Source organism: Cupressus sempervirens, chromosome 3, assembly GCF_028749045.1.
Source record: "Cupressus sempervirens isolate cs-2001-9-10 chromosome 3, ASM2874904v1, whole genome shotgun sequence".
NCBI classification, from domain to species: Eukaryota; Viridiplantae; Streptophyta; class Pinopsida; order Cupressales; family Cupressaceae; genus Cupressus; species Cupressus sempervirens.
The window spans coordinates 518,816,730-518,823,643 of NC_143120.1; positions in this window are offsets into that span (position 1 = coordinate 518,816,730).

Here is a 6,914-nt window from a genome sequence, read left to right on the forward strand (position 1 = left end):
AAATATCCATAACTTACACAAATCCGAATTAAAATGACTCAAACTACTTGTAAATTAAATATAGTTCATATATCTTTCTAATTAATTTAAATAAATTTCTTTATTTATCCAAATGTTTCCATACCAAGCATTTCAATCTTACTATAGTCAAGCATACTCAAACCTAAAAAATAACAACTTTTGCCAAAACTTGCATAACTTCTTCATTTCTTAATGAAATAAACCCAAACCAAAGCCTAAAGAAATTTCATTCACTACTCTATCTAGATATATAGGTTTTACATGGTTTCTAGGTTGTACATGGTTGTACAAGACTTGGAACCAACACTAAAACTAAAAAACCCAATCAAAATAACAACTCATAATTTCACCAAATTTGTTTCAAATGTATCTCTTTCCTTCCATTACTGCTTTAGTTTGACTGTACATCCATTTTTTATATTTTTTTGGTTTGTTATAACTTCCAAACCATCTTTTATACTATCTCCTTACATTCTTTTAATCATTATGCAACTTTGACAACATTTATGCACTTTATGCATTTTCACATTACAAATTTTGTATAAACCCAACATAGACCAAAATTATGAATCAAAATTTATATCACTCACACTAAGATTCTTAACTTCCATTTTTCTTGTACTTTAGGTGGCATTGCACCAAAAACATTGAGAAGAAAAAGTAAAGTTGGAAACTTGAGATTGGAAGAATGAACCAGATGATAATAAAAGAAGGGGATCTCATCCAATCAAACAAGTATTATGATTTGCATGATCCCTTTAACAAGAGACAATTATAAAATATAGTTATCAGGTATATGATTGATTTCAAGCAGCTCTTTGTGCACATTCATGGAAACATTCTAGAAGAGCTATATAAAATATTGGTAGAGAAAAAGACCAGAACAAAAGAAGAAGAGAAGAAAACCATAGAACAAGCTATTAGAAAGATATGTAATATTTAAGATGATAGTAAATTTCAAGTAATAGTAAAGAATATTGAGCCACTATTGAGGAACAAGAAGAGAGCAATACTAATGATGGGAGGACAATATGATATAGTCATTAAGGAAATTGAGTTGGCAGTTATAAAAGCCATGACAGTAACACCATCGCAACCAGAAGCAAAAGAGTCACAAGATAACATAGTGATGGATATTGTGGATGCACCTATGGAAACACATGATGATAGCATGATGATAGGGGGACCTACAACTTCCATAGAAACTAGTGAAGATCCATTTGCTAGTACTAATGAAGACCCATTTGCAATGCAACAAGACTATAATATTGACAATTTGGTCACAAACAACATTGTTGGTTACTCCAACTCACATGAAGAAGAGGATAAAAAGAAGAAATAGGACTCTATGAGTGTGTACAAACATGAATCACCAAAAGAGATACTATTGATACCCAGTTTAGTTAGCACAGAATTTGATTTCTTTCCACACTGGTCAAACATAGTAAATGAGGCTACATCTAGCACTATTCAATTAAAAAAGACAAAGAAAGTAGTAGAGAAGAAAGAAGGAGAGAGGAAATAAGAAGAATATGAAGAGAAAGAAAATGATGATCAGATGGATGTCTAGCCATCACAGGGCCACAAGAGGAACAAAGACCTACTAAAGTTAAGGAAGCATATAGTAGTTACTCAAATAACTACCAAGGTAGTAGATACAAAATGAGAAAGTACTTCAAGGTCACCTCTTGAAGCACTATTTATAGGATTTCCACAAGATGTTACCAAAACTTTTGATGGTAACATGGATATATAGAAATACATTCAGCTGACATCATTTTCTATTGGAAAGATTGCTAAAGAATCTAGAAAGATAAGCAAGAGTGCATTGGGCACACTTTAAAAAATGATAGAGAAAATAAAAAATACCATTCAAGTAATGAACCTAATGTAGAGAAGAGAAAGAAAAAATGCAAGAATTTGATAATAAACTCTCGACATTAGTGGAGGTTGTAGCATTGAAGGCACAAACTACACATGATGCCAATCTATTCACTATTGTTTTTTAATAACATCACCAATGATTTGTCAGCTCTTGATACTTGTATTAAAGAATTGAGGAGATGTTTGCAAGAAGGAAAGGACCTTTATGGAAAGTGTGCATCATCATTTGAGTACATTGAAGGCATTCAAAAAGAGATCAATAACAAGGAGACATAACTGAAAGGCATTGTGGATGAATTGAAAAATTCAAATGCATAGATTACTAATTTGGAAACAAGAATAAGAAATGGATGTGATGAGGTAAGGCTGTTAGAATTGCATAAGGAAAGAATAATGAAGATTTTTTTACTATTAAGGGAACACCTTACTTTGAAAATTAATCACATATGGAGGCGGCCTAAAGAATGCTCGGATACAAAATAATCTTATGGTAGACTAATATATTTTGATCTCAATGTAGTTGAGTTAGCATCCTATGGCTTATGTTCATTGATTAGTATATCTGAGGAAATCAAGGACACGTGGGATAGGGAGTTCAATAGCCTAAAGCATAATTTTAGAGAGTGCATGACATTCATAAATATACAGCCATCATGAAGGAAAGAAGGTAACAATTTTGACATGTATATAGATTTTGACTCACCTTTTCCATTGATCTCAAAGGGGGAGAATATTGGATAGGAAAATTGTTATTAACTATAACGATTTATAAGTAGAGTGTAGTATGAATATAAGATGGTATACATTTTGAAGATGATCCACAATTTCGAAATATTCACAAGGCCATAATTTTGTAACTTATCCAATTTTCTCGTATATTGTCATCAATTCCAAAGGATGAGGTTGTTGGAAAATTTTCTAAGAGGATGTATGAGGATTATATAGAGTTTTCATTTATGGAAACATACACCTACTATGAAGAGCGAAAAATATGATATGGAGTTTTGGATACATGAACTTAGAAAATTTTCTAAGTGTTATTCAACAAAACATTAAATACACAAAGTATTTTGTTTAGCACACTTTAGAAAATGCATTTCAGCATGTGCATAGTTGAGGGAAGGTATTATGAGATATATAGAGAATGTGGTTAAAAGTGCTAAATATTTTGATATGTATGGACAGAGTTATGGACATTTTTTAGGTACAGGTTGTGACAGGAAGAACAAAGAAATGATAGAGTAAAAGAATTTTAGTTAAGCGGTTGTTTTGGTTTACCAAAACAATGACTTAGCAAGGTTGGGATGACATCCTAGATATTAATCCTCACTTAGCATAAAGTAATTTTAAGTTTTAGGAAATGTGCAAGCTATTTAAGGGTTAATGGTTAAGCAGTTTGGTATAAAGAAAGATAATTTTATTTGTAACAAGTTTGGCATTATATTGTAATGCTATAATATTTGAATGTGCACTTTGTATGATGTGAATTTAATGCTAAAGAATAACATTGATAGTGTATGATAAGTTTTGAAGAAGGCACCTAGAGGATAGATTAGATATTGAAGATAATAGCACTGTAATGGTCTTTTTATTTATCTTTTTGATAGTGTTGTAATGATATAATTGCCTGTTTGGGCAGTGGGCTCATCTTGCATAATTTTGTATTGTATTACCAACTCTTAATAGGGTTGAGGCTCCTAACAAGGCATCTTCCTATAACAAGGACAAATACACTATACAGACATAATGGACTCCTAACATGGTCAATATCTTTCACAAGATACTTTTGATTAGTGGATCATTACGTGGGTACCATCATCACCAAGTTTTTCCCTTGGGTAGGGTTTCCCTAGTTAATAGATAATGGTGTTATGAGTTGTATTGTGTTATGGTTAAGTTTACTTTTTAGTGTGATCATATATACATATATAAATATTGTTAATGATATCCATTGTTGGGAAAAAGTTTATGGAATACTGATTCACCCCCTCAATATTTCCTATTTCTAACAAATCTTTAGCCTCAAAATCCAAATTTTGGAGCTCTCAAACCAAAATGTCCAGGTCATCCTAGCTCGAAACCTGTGGCAACACAATTGCATGTTGGGGATCTGGAGTTAAAGCATCCTCCAAGTCACATTGTCATGGCATGTCATTATGCATTTATGGTTTCAAATATGGGACTATAGGAGAAATGATATGATCATCACCATGTACTTCAAAGATCAAACTAAAAATAGTAGAAAACCTCACACAAACTTTCTTAACCAATAGAGCTCTAAGGACATGATATTATATTGCAAGGAAACCATATGTATGTTACATATCCTATGTCTATAAGGAGAGTTTTATGTTATCAAAGGTTGATATATGCATTTTTTCTGCAAGAGGAAATCCCTTGAGAAGATGCCAACCACAAAGACAATTTCCTACTAGATATTAAACTTCAAGAGACCTAAATGCAACATTTCATCAGGAACTATACCTAGGAGAAAACATTTCAAACAAATAGACCTAACATACTATTTGAAATTACAAATGTTTGAGGCAAAAATTGACAGCATTTTCCATAGGAATAATGCATGCCAAGATATGGGAGAAAGGACCTCTTCACCTATTATATTATAGATTATATTCCTGTAAATTAAATAGGCATTCCCTATAACCAAGTCATAATCTTGTAAAACTAAATAGAGTAATCCTTAATTAGGCCAAATGGTTGATGTTCCATCTGAAGATGTATGAAAATGCAACAACATTCACAGAATTGCTCAAAAAATACTCTATTCAAAATCCATCTGACAGAGTGTGATGCAAAATTTTGGCTCAAAAAAGACTCACACAATCAAAATCCAGAAGCACATGATTAGTACTATGGATTGTGGAAATGCATTTACAAGATTTAACAAATATTCCCAATCTGTCATATCACCCAAATATGGAGGCTTTTTCCATAAATTGTCATCATCTTTGTTTCAAAAATATACCAATATGTGATGCATAGCTGGGACTAATCAATTATGACCCACAATGTACTCATATTCACAACAAGCTGCAAAATCCATCACTATAGATTTAGCTTTATGTTACCATTGAGAATCCTTAATTTATCATAACTACTGTATCAAATCACTTTAACTTGTTAGAATATATTGTCAGCTCAATTAAATTCAATAACATCACATTGAGGTTCATGTGGAGAATGAATAAATGACTAGAAACAAAAATAGATCTGATTCACCAATACAAATGGGAGTCAAAATAGTATTAGTCATTACATAATATCTTGTGATGTGTACTACCTCCCCCTTTTACTTTTACCTTCAAAAAAAATATAACATAAATGTCTTCAAATTACCCTCACATTCATACTTTTAGATCCTTATTCCCTATGATACATTTAGCCTATGACTGATTGGAATGAGCAACAGATATCACTTCTTTGTTCAAATTTCAAATATATGACGAAAGAGATCACAACAATGCATTGTAGGTGTAATAGTCAGCAAACCTTTATCTATTTACAAATTGGCCATGTAATCTACTAGTGAATTCCCCTCCCTATATGTATGAGAGACCACATAAGAGGTAAATTTATCAATTAGAGCCCTAGTGACACAACAGTTAGCACCCCTACTTGAGGTGTAGTCCTCAAGTGACTTTGTGTAACATGGAAAGAATCTCCAAAGCATGGGAATTTACAATCAGAGATTGAATCTCTAGATAAGGTTGGCTTCCTCACAATCTAGATGCACCTAACTAAGTCTGGGAAGGAAAAGGGAAGGATGAAACAGAAAAATAAAATGTTGAAGGGGAAAAGCAGTGATGCACCAAATAGATTTTTCATCTACTTCTTTCCAATAATTGCATAAAATCCAATAGACCTCACAAGAAATAAAACTATATGTATTCCTTCAATCTTAACACCATAGAAAAGCCAAGATATAACATAACCATGCAAGGAATACAACAGATTCATTTAACAAATTAGTTAATTGAAATGAACATAATCATACGGTGTTGCAATTGCTAAAATACATCTAAGAAAATGAGGTATAACAACTTACATAAATTTAATTGGCTAAGAATGGATGTAACATTAGCAATTTCTATTGAATAAGAGGCAAGAGCATTTACAAAATAAATCTACAAAAGACCAGAAAAGAGATCCTAATAAAAATAAAAAAAACTTGCCTTTATAGGGTGCAGGCATAACCCAGATACAACCTTGAGTTTAAACTCCAATGACCATGGGGTTGGATTGCAGATGAGATAAGTAACTAGGAATCAAAAGGGAAATCTGATCGTGAAGTACAATTGCCCGTGGAAGTGATAGAATGAGACAAAATGAGTCCACCTAGCCGCAAGAGATCAAATTGTCAAAAATTTGATTATTTCAAGCATTAAAGAGGCATGGAGTGCATAGGCATTGTGCCAACCAAGGCCCAAGAAGTAGCTAGGCATTAAAAATACAATCTCTGATGGCATTCCATGGCAAAAAAAAATCGTGCAAAGGGAAACATGCAAAGTTGACCATGCGGGGAATTAGGTTTTCTAAAATTGAATATAGACCATCGATGAAGGTTGTCTCTTTAAAATGGACGGTCAGATGCCACAAGAAATCTCCCCAATGAGAGATTAAGTCATAGTCATTGATGTAGATCTCATCCACTACATGGCACCATTCTAGATTCCAGAGCATAGAAGAAGCATTGCAACGTGAAGAAATTTTGAAATGGAGAAGTGTGGCAACCTCTTACATAACTTGTTTGATAGAACGAATGGTGATCCATTAACCCTTCGTGGAATCTCCACCATCAATTGTTGCATACACATGTTAGGATAACTTAATTTAAAGATGGGACCCTCCACCATGTGGTGCAACTCCTGACCTCGAAACCCTGCAAAGACTCTGTGGTATAATAAATGTCATGATGAAGATGCGTGGAAGTATGTGGACCAATCACAAATGACATAACCCTGCCACTCATGGACCCACAAAAGTTGAGA